Below are 9,652 nucleotides of genomic sequence, written 5' to 3'. Positions count from 1 at the left end.
GAGGACTCACTGTCTCAGTCAGGATTAAAGGTTGAGAAGGGACTGGGGTCTATACTAAACAGGAGGACTCACTGTCTCAGTCAGGATTAAAGGTTGAGAAGGGACTGGGGTCGATACTAAACAGGAGGACTCACTGTCTCAGTCAGGATTAAAGGTTGAGAAGGGACTGGGGTCGATACTAAACAGGAGGACTCACTGTCTCAGTCAGGATTAAAGGTTGAGAAGGGACTGGGGTCGATACTAAACAGGAGGACTCACTGTCTCAGTCAGGATTAAAGGTTGAGAAGGGACAGGGTCGATACTAAACAGGAGGACTCACTGTCTCAGTCAGGATTAAAGGTTGAGAAGGGACTGGGGTCGATACTAAACAGGAGGACTCACTGTCTCAGTCAGGATTAAAGGTTGAGAAGGGACAGGGGTCGATACTAAACAGGAGGACTCACTGTCTCAGTCAGGATTAAAGGTTGAGAAGGGACAGGGGTCGATACTAAACAGGAGGACTCACTGTCTCAGTCAGGATTAAAGGTTGAGAAGGGACTAGGGTCGATACTAAACAGGAGGACTCACTGTCTCAGTCAGGATTAAAGGTTGAGAAGTGACTGGGGACTCTGTCTCAGGTACTAAACAGGAGGACTCACTGTCTCAGTCAGGATTAAAGGTTGAGAAGGGACTAGGTCGATACTAAACAGGAGGACCCACTGTCTCAGTCAGGATTAAAGGTTGAGAAGGGACTAGGGTCGATACTAAACAGGAGGACTCACTGTCTCAGTCAGGATTAAAGGTTGAGAAGTGACTGGGGTCGATACTAAACAGGAGGACTCACTGTCTCAGTCAGGATTAAAGGTTGAGAAGGGACTAGGGTCGATACTAAACAGGAGGACCCACTGTCTCAGTCAGGATTAAAGGTTGAGAAGGGACTAGGGTCAATACTAAATAGGAGGACTCACTGTCTCAGTCAGGATTAAAGGTTGAGAAGTGACTGGGGTCGATACTAAACAGGAGGACTCACTGTCTCAGTCAGGATTAAAGGTGGAGACATGGACAGGGGTTCGATACTAAACAGGAGGACTCACTGTCTCAATCAGTATTAAAGGTTGAGAAGGGACAGGGGTCGATACTAAACAGGAGAACTCACTGTCTCAGTCAGGATTAAAGGTTGAGAAGGGACTGGGGTCGATACTAAACAGGAGGACTCACTGTCTCAGTCAGGATTAAAGGTTGAGAAGGAACAGGGGTCGATACTAAACAGGAGAACTCACTGTCTCAGTCAGGATTAAAGGTTGAGAAGGGACTGGGGTCGATACTAAACAGGAGGACTCACTGTCTCAGTCAGGATTAAAGGTTGAGAAGGGACAGGGGTCGATACTAAACAGGAGGACTCACTGTCTCAGTCAGGATTAAAGGTTGAGAAGGGACTAGGGTCGATACTAAACAGGAGGACCCACTGTCTCAGTCAGGATTAAAGGTTGAGAAGGGACTAGGGTCGATACTAAACAGGAGGACTCACTGTCTCAGTCAGGATTAAAGGTTGAGAAGTGACTGGGGTCGATACTAAACAGGAGGACTCACTGTCTCAGTCAGGATTAAAGGTTGAGAAGGGACTAGGGTCGATACTAAACAGGAGGACCCACTGTCTCAGTCAGGATTAAAGGTTGAGAAGGGACTAGGGTCAATACTAAATAGGAGGACTCACTGTCTCAGTCAGGATTAAAGGTTGAGAAGTGACTGGGGTCGATACTAAACAGGAGGACTCACTGTCTCAGTCAGGATTAAAGGTGGAGACATGGACAGGGGTTCGATACTAAACAGGAGGACTCACTGTCTCAATCAGTATTAAAGGTTGAGAAGGGACAGGGGTCGATACTAAACAGGAGAACTCACTGTCTCAGTCAGGATTAAAGGTTGAGAAGGGACAGGGGTCGATACTAAACAGGAGGACTCACTGTCTCAGTCAGGATTAAAGGTTGAGAAGGGACAGGGGTCGATACTAAACAGGAGAACTCACTGTCTCAGTCAGGATTAAAGGTTGAGAAGGGACTGGGGTCGATACTAAACAGGAGGACTCACTGTCTCAGTCAGGATTAAAGGTTGAGAAGGGACAGGGGTCGATACTAAACAGGAGGACTCACTGTCTCAGTCAGGATTAAAGGTTGAGAAGGGACAGGGGTCGATACTAAACAGGAGGACTCACTGTCTCAGTCAGGATTAAAGGTTGAGAAGGGACAGGGTCGATACTAAACAGGAGGACTCACTGTCTCAGTCAGGATTAAAGGTTGAGAAGGGACATGGGTCGATACTAAACAGGAGGACTCACTGTCTCAGTCAGGATTAAAGGTTGAGAAGGGACAGGGGTCGATACTAAACAGGAGAACTCACTGTCTCAGTCAGGATTAAAGGTTGAGAAGGGACAGGGGTCGATACTAAACAGGAGGACCCACTGTCTCAGTCAGGATTAAAGGTTGAGAAGGGACTAGGGTCGATACTAAACAGGAGGACTCACTGTCTCAGTCAGGATTAAAGGTTGAGAAGGGACTAGGGGTCGATACTAAACAGGAGGACTCACTGTCTCAGTCAGGATTAAAGGTTGAGAAGGGACTAGGGTCGATACTAAACAGGAGGACTCACTGTCTCAAACAAAGGAGGGGACTAGGGTCACTAAACAGGAGGACTCACTGTCTCAGTCAGGATTAAAGGTTGAGAAGGGACTAGGGTCGATACTAAACAGGAGGACCCACTGTCTCAGTCAGGATTAAAGGTTGAGAAGGGACTAGGGTCGATACTAAACAGGAGGACTCACTGTCTCAGTCAGGATTAAAGGTTGAGAAGTGACTGGGGTCGATACTAAACAGGAGACTCACTGTCTCAGTCAGGATTAAAGGTTGAGAAGGGACTCGATACTAAACAGGAGGACTCACTGTCTCAGTCAGGATTAAAGGTTGAGAAGGGACAGGGGTCGATACTAAACAGGAGGACTCACTGTCTCAGTCAGGATTAAAGGTTGAGAAGGGACAGGGGTCGATACTAAACAGGAGGACTCACTGTCTCAGTCAGGATTAAAGGTTGAGAAGGGACAGGGGTCGATACTAAACAGGAGAACTCACTGTCTCAGTCAGGATTAAAGGTTGAGAAGGGACAGGGGTCGATACTAAACAGGAGGACTCACTGTCTCAGTCAGGATTAAAGGTTGAGAAGGGACAGGGGTCGATACTAAACAGGAGGACCCACTGTCTCAGTCAGGATTAAAGGTTGAGAAGGGACTAGGGTCGATACTAAACAGGAGGACTCACTGTCTCAGTCAGGATTAAAGGTTGAGAAGGGACTGGGTCGATACTAAACAGGAGGACTCACTGTCTCAGTCAGGATTAAAGGTTGAGAAGGGACTAGGGGTCGATACTAAACAGGAGGACCCACTGTCTCAGTCAGGATTAAAGGTTGAGAAGGGACTAGGGTCGATACTAAACAGGAGGACTCACTGTCTCAGTCAGGATTAAAGGTTGAGAAGGGACTGGGGTCGATACTAAACAGGAGGACTCACTGTCTCAGTCAGGATTAAAGGTTGAGAAGGGACAGGGTCGATACTAAACAGGAGAACTCACTGTCTCAGTCAGGATTAAAGGTTGAGAAGGGACAGGGGTCGATACTAAACAGGAGACTCACTGTCTCAGTCAGGATTAAAGGTTGAGAAGGGACAGGGGTCGATACTAAACAGGAGGACTCACTGTCTCAGTCAGGATTAAAGGTTGAGAAGGGACTAGGGTCGATACTAAACAGGAGGACTCACTGTCTCAGTCAGGATTAAAGGTTGAGAAGGGACTGGGTCGATACTAAACAGGAGGACTCACTGTCTCAGTCAGGATTAAAGGTTGAGAAGGGACTAGGGTCGATACTAAACAGGAGGACTCACTGTCTCAGTCAGGATTAAAGGTTGAGAAGGGACTAGGGTCGATACTAAACAGGAGGACTCACTGTCTCAGTCAGGATTAAAGGTTGAGAAGGGACTAGGATACTAAACAGGAGAACTCACTGTCTCAGTCAGGATTAAAGGTTGAGAAGGGACAGGGTCGATACTAAACAGGAGAACTCACTGTCTCAGTCAGGATTAAAGGTTGAGAAGGGACAGGGGTCGATACTAAACAGGAGGACCCACTGTCTCAGTCAGGATTAAAGGTTGAGAAGGGACTAGGGTCGATACTAAACAGGAGGACTCACTGTCTCAGTCAGGATTAAAGGTTGAGAAGGGACTAGGGTCGATACTAAACAGGAGGACCCACTGTCTCAGTCAGGATTAAAGGTTGAGAAGGGACTAGGGTCGATACTAAACAGGAGGACTCACTGTCTCAGTCAGGATTAAAGGTTGAGAAGTGACTGGGGTCGATACTAAACAGGAGGACTCACTGTCTCAGTCAGGATTAAAGGTTGAGAAGGGACTAGGGTCGATACTAAACAGGAGGACCCACTGTCTCAGTCAGGATTAAAGGTTGAGAAGGGACTAGGGTCGATACTAAACAGGAGGACTCACTGTCTCAGTCAGGATTAAAGGTTGAGAAGTGACTGGGGTCGATACTAAACAGGAGGACTCACTGTCTCAGTCTCAATCAGGATTAAAGGTTGAGAAGGGACAGGGGATCGAAACAGGAGAACTCACTAAACAGGAGGACTCACTGTCTCAGTCAGGATTAAAGGTTGAGAAGGGACTAGGTCGATACTAAACAGGAGAACTCACTGTCTCAGTCAGGATTAAAGGTTGAGAAGGGACTGGGTCGATACTAAACAGGAGGACTCACTGTCTCAGTCAGGATTAAAGGTTGACAAGGACAGGGGTCGACTCACTCACTGTCTCAGTCAGGATTAAAGGTTGAGAAGGGACTAGGGTCCATGATCTCGATACTAAACAGGAGGACTCACTGTCTCAGTCAGGATTAAAGGTTGAGAAGGGACAGGGGTCGATACTAAACAGGAGGACTCACTGTCTCAGTCAGGATTAAAGGTTGAGAAGGACATGGGTCGATACTAAACAGGAGGACTCACTGTCTCAGTCAGGATTAAAGGTTGAGAAGGGACTAGGGGTCGATACTAAACAGGAGGACTCACTGTCTCAGTCAGGATTAAAGGTTGAGAAGGGACAGGGGTCGATACTAAACAGGAGGACTCACTGTCTCAGTCAGGATTAAAGGTTGAGAAGGGACTAGGGTCGATACTAAACAGGAGGACTCACTGTCTCAGTCAGGATTAAAGGTTGAGAAGGGACTGGGGTCGATACTAAACAGGAGGACTCACTGTCTCAGTCAGGATTAAAGGTTGAGAAGGGACTAGGGTCGATACTAAACAGGAGGACTCACTGTCTCAGTCAGGATTAAAGGTTGAGAAGGGACTAGGGGTCGATACTAAACAGGAGGACTCACTGTCTCAGTCAGGATTAAAGGTTGAGAAGGGACTAGGGTCGATACTAAACAGGAGGACTCACTGTCTCAGTCAGGATTAAAGGTTGAGAAGGGACTAGGGTCGATACTAAACAGGAGGACTCACTGTCTCAGTCAGGATTAAAGGTTGAGAAGGGACAGGGGTCGATACTAAACAGGAGAACTCACTGTCTCAGTCAGGATTAAAGGTTGAGAAGGGACAGGGTCGATACTAAACAGGAGGACTCACTGTCTCAGTCAGGATTAAAGGTTGAGAAGGGACAGGGGTCGATACTAAACAGGAGGACTCACTGTCTCAGTCAGGATTAAAGGTTGAGAAGGGACTAGGGTCGATACTAAACAGGAGGACTCACTGTCTCAGTCAGGATTAAAGGTTGAGAAGGGACTAGGGTCGATACTAAACAGGAGGACTCACTGTCTCAGTCAGGATTAAAGGTTGAGAAGGGACTAGGGTCGATACTAAACAGGAGGACTCACTGTCTCAGTCAGGATTAAAGGTTGAGAAGGGACTAGGGTCGATACTAAACAGGAGGACCCACTGTCTCAGTCAGGATTAAAGGTTGAGAAGGGACTAGGGTCGATACTAAACAGGAGGACTCACTGTCTCAGTCAGGATTAAAGGTTGAGAAGTGACTGGGGTCGATACTAAACAGGAGGACTCACTGTCTCAGTCAGGATTAAAGGTTGAGAAGGGACTAGGGTCGATACTAAACAGGAGGACCCACTGTCTCAGTCAGGATTAAAGGTTGAGAAGGGACTAGGGTCGATACTAAACAGGAGGACTCACTGTCTCAGTCAGGATTAAAGGTTGAGAAGTGACTGGGGTCGATACTAAACAGGAGGACTCACTGTCTCAGTCAGGATTAAAGGTGGAGACATGGACAGGGGTTCGATACTAAACAGGAGGACTCACTGTCTCAATCAGTATTAAAGGTTGAGAAGGGACAGGGGTCGATACTAAACAGGAGAACTCACTGTCTCAGTCAGGATTAAAGGTTGAGAAGGGACAGGGGTCGATACTAAACAGGAGGACTCACTGTCTCAGTCAGGATTAAAGGTTGAGAAGGGACAGGGGTCGATACTAAACAGGAGAACTCACTGTCTCAGTCAGGATTAAAGGTTGAGAAGGGACTGGGGTCGATACTAAACAGGAGGACTCACTGTCTCAGTCAGGATTAAAGGTTGAGAAGGGACAGGGTCGATACTAAACAGGAGGACTCACTGTCTCAGTCAGGATTAAAGGTTGAGAAGGGACTAGGGTCGATACTAAACAGGAGGACTCACTGTCTCAGTCAGGATTAAAGGTTGAGAAGGGACAGGGGTCGATACTAAACAGGAGGACTCACTGTCTCAGTCAGGATTAAAGGTTGAGAAGGGACATGGGTCGATACTAAACAGGAGAACTCACTGTCTCAGTCAGGATTAAAGGTTGAGAAGGGACAGGGGTCGATACTAAACAGGAGGACTCACTGTCTCAGTCAGGATTAAAGGTTGAGAAGGGACAGGGGTCGATACTAAACAGGAGGACTCACTGTCTCAGTCAGGATTAAAGGTTGAGAAGGGACTAGGGGTCGATACTAAACAGGAGGACTCACTGTCTCAGTCAGGATTAAAGGTTGAGAAGGGACTAGGGTCGATACTAAACAGGAGGACTCACTGTCTCAGTCAGGATTAAAGGTTGAGAAGGGACTAGGGTCGATACTAAACAGGAGGACCCACTGTCTCAGTCAGGATTAAAGGTTGAGAAGGGACTAGGGTCGATACTAAACAGGAGGACTCACTGTCTCAGTCAGGATTAAAGGTTGAGAAGGACTGGGGTCGATACTAAACAGGAGGACTCACTGTCTCAGTCAGGATTAAAGGTTGAGAAGGGACTAGGGTCGATACTAAACAGGAGGACTCACTGTCTCAGTCAGGATTAAAGGTTGAGAAGTGACTGGGGTCGATACTAAACAGGAGGACTCACTGTCTCAGTCAGGATTAAAGGTTGAGAAGTGACTGGGGTCGATACTAAACAGGAGGACTCACTGTCTCAGTCAGGATTAAAGGTGAGACATGGACAGGGGTTCGATACTAAACAGGAGGACTCACTGTCTCAATCAGTATTAAAGGTTGAGAAGGGACAGGGGTCGATACTAAACAGGAGAACTCACTGTCTCAGTCAGGATTAAAGGTTGAGAAGGGACAGGGTCGATACTAAACAGGAGGACTCACTGTCTCAGTCAGGATTAAAGGTTGAGAAGGGACTAGGGTCGATACTAAACAGGAGGACCCACTGTCTCAGTCAGGATTAAAGGTTGAGAAGGGACTAGGGTCGATACTAAACAGGAGGACTCACTGTCTCAGTCAGGATTAAAGGTTGAGAAGGACTGGGGGTCGATACTAAACAGGAGGACTCACTGTCTCAGTCAGGATTAAAGGTTGAGAAGGGACTAGGGTCGATACTAAACAGGAGGACCCACTGTCTCAGTCAGGATTAAAGGTTGAGAAGGGACTAGGGGTCGATACTAAACAGGAGGACTCACTGTCTCAGTCAGGATTAAAGGTTGAGAAGTGACTGGGGTCGATACTAAACAGGAGGACTCACTGTCTCAGTCAGGATTAAAGGTGAGAATGGACAGGGGTTCGATACTAAACAGGAGGACTCACTGTCTCAATCAGTATTAAAGGTTGAGAAGGGACAGGGGTCGATACTAAACAGGAGAACTCACTGTCTCAGTCAGGATTAAAGGTTGAGAAGGGACAGGGGTCGATACTAAACAGGAGGACTCACTGTCTCAGTCAGGATTAAAGGTTGAGAAGGGACAGGGGTCGATACTAAACAGGAGGACTCACTGTCTCAGTCAGGATTAAAGGTTGAGAAGGGACTAGGGTCGATACTAAACAGGAGGACTCACTGTCTCAGTCAGGATTAAAGGTTGAGAAGGGACTGGGGTCGATACTAAACAGGAGGACTCACTGTCTCAGTCAGGATTAAAGGTTGAGAAGGGACAGGGGTCGATACTAAACAGGAGGACTCACTGTCTCAGTCAGGATTAAAGGTTGAGAAGGGACTAGGGTCGATACTAAACAGGAGGACTCACTGTCTCAGTCAGGATTAAAGGTTGAGAAGGGACAGGGGTCGATACTAAACAGGAGGACTCACTGTCTCAGTCAGGATTAAAGGTTGAGAAGGGACAGGGTCGATACTAAACAGGAGAACTCACTGTCTCAGTCAGGATTAAAGGTTGAGAAGGGACAGGGGTCGATACTAAACAGGAGAACTCACTGTCTCAGTCAGGATTAAAGGTTGAGAAGGGACAGGGGTCGATACTAAACAGGAGGACCCACTGTCTCAGTCAGGATTAAAGGTTGAGAAGGGACTAGAGTCGATACTAAACAGGAGGACTCACTGTCTCAGTCAGGATTAAAGGTTGAGAAGGGACTAGGGTCGATACTAAACAGGAGGACTCACTGTCTCAGTCAGGATTAAAGGTTGAGAAGGGACTAGGGTCGATACTAAACAGGAGGACTCACTGTCTCAGTCAGGATTAAAGGTTGAGAAGGGACTAGGGTCGATACTAAACAGGAGGACCCACTGTCTCAGTCAGGATTAAAGGTTGAGAAGGGACTAGGGTCGATACTAAACAGGAGGACTCACTGTCTCAGTCAGGATTAAAGGTTGAGAAGTGACTGGGGTCGATACTAAACAGGAGGACTCACTGTCTCAGTCAGGATTAAAGGTTGAGAAGGGACTAGGGTCGATACTAAACAGGAGGACCCACTGTCTCAGTCAGGATTAAAGGTTGAGAAGGGACTAGGGTCGATACTAAACAGGAGGACTCACTGTCTCAGTCAGGATTAAAGGTTGAGAAGTGACTGGGGTCGATACTAAACAGGAGGACTCACTGTCTCAGTCAGGATTAAAGGTGGAGACATGGACAGGGGTTCGATACTAAACAGGAGGACTCACTGTCTCAATCAGTATTAAAGGTTGAGAAGGGACAGGGGTCGATACTAAACAGGAGAACTCACTGTCTCAGTCAGGATTAAAGGTTGAGAAGGGACAGGGGTCGATACTAAACAGGAGGACTCACTGTCTCAGTCAGGATTAAAGGTTGAGAAGGGACAGGGGTCGATACTAAACAGGAGAACTCACTGTCTCAGTCAGGATTAAAGGTTGAGAAGGGACTGGGGTCGATACTAAACAGGAGGACTCACTGTCTCAGTCAGGATTAAAGGTTGAGAAGGGA

Source organism: Oncorhynchus nerka, linkage group LG18, assembly GCF_034236695.1.
Source record: "Oncorhynchus nerka isolate Pitt River linkage group LG18, Oner_Uvic_2.0, whole genome shotgun sequence".
NCBI lineage: Eukaryota > Metazoa > Chordata > Actinopteri > Salmoniformes > Salmonidae > Oncorhynchus > Oncorhynchus nerka.
The sequence above is the reverse complement of the archived record's forward strand: the minus strand, read 5'-3'. Positions refer to the sequence as shown.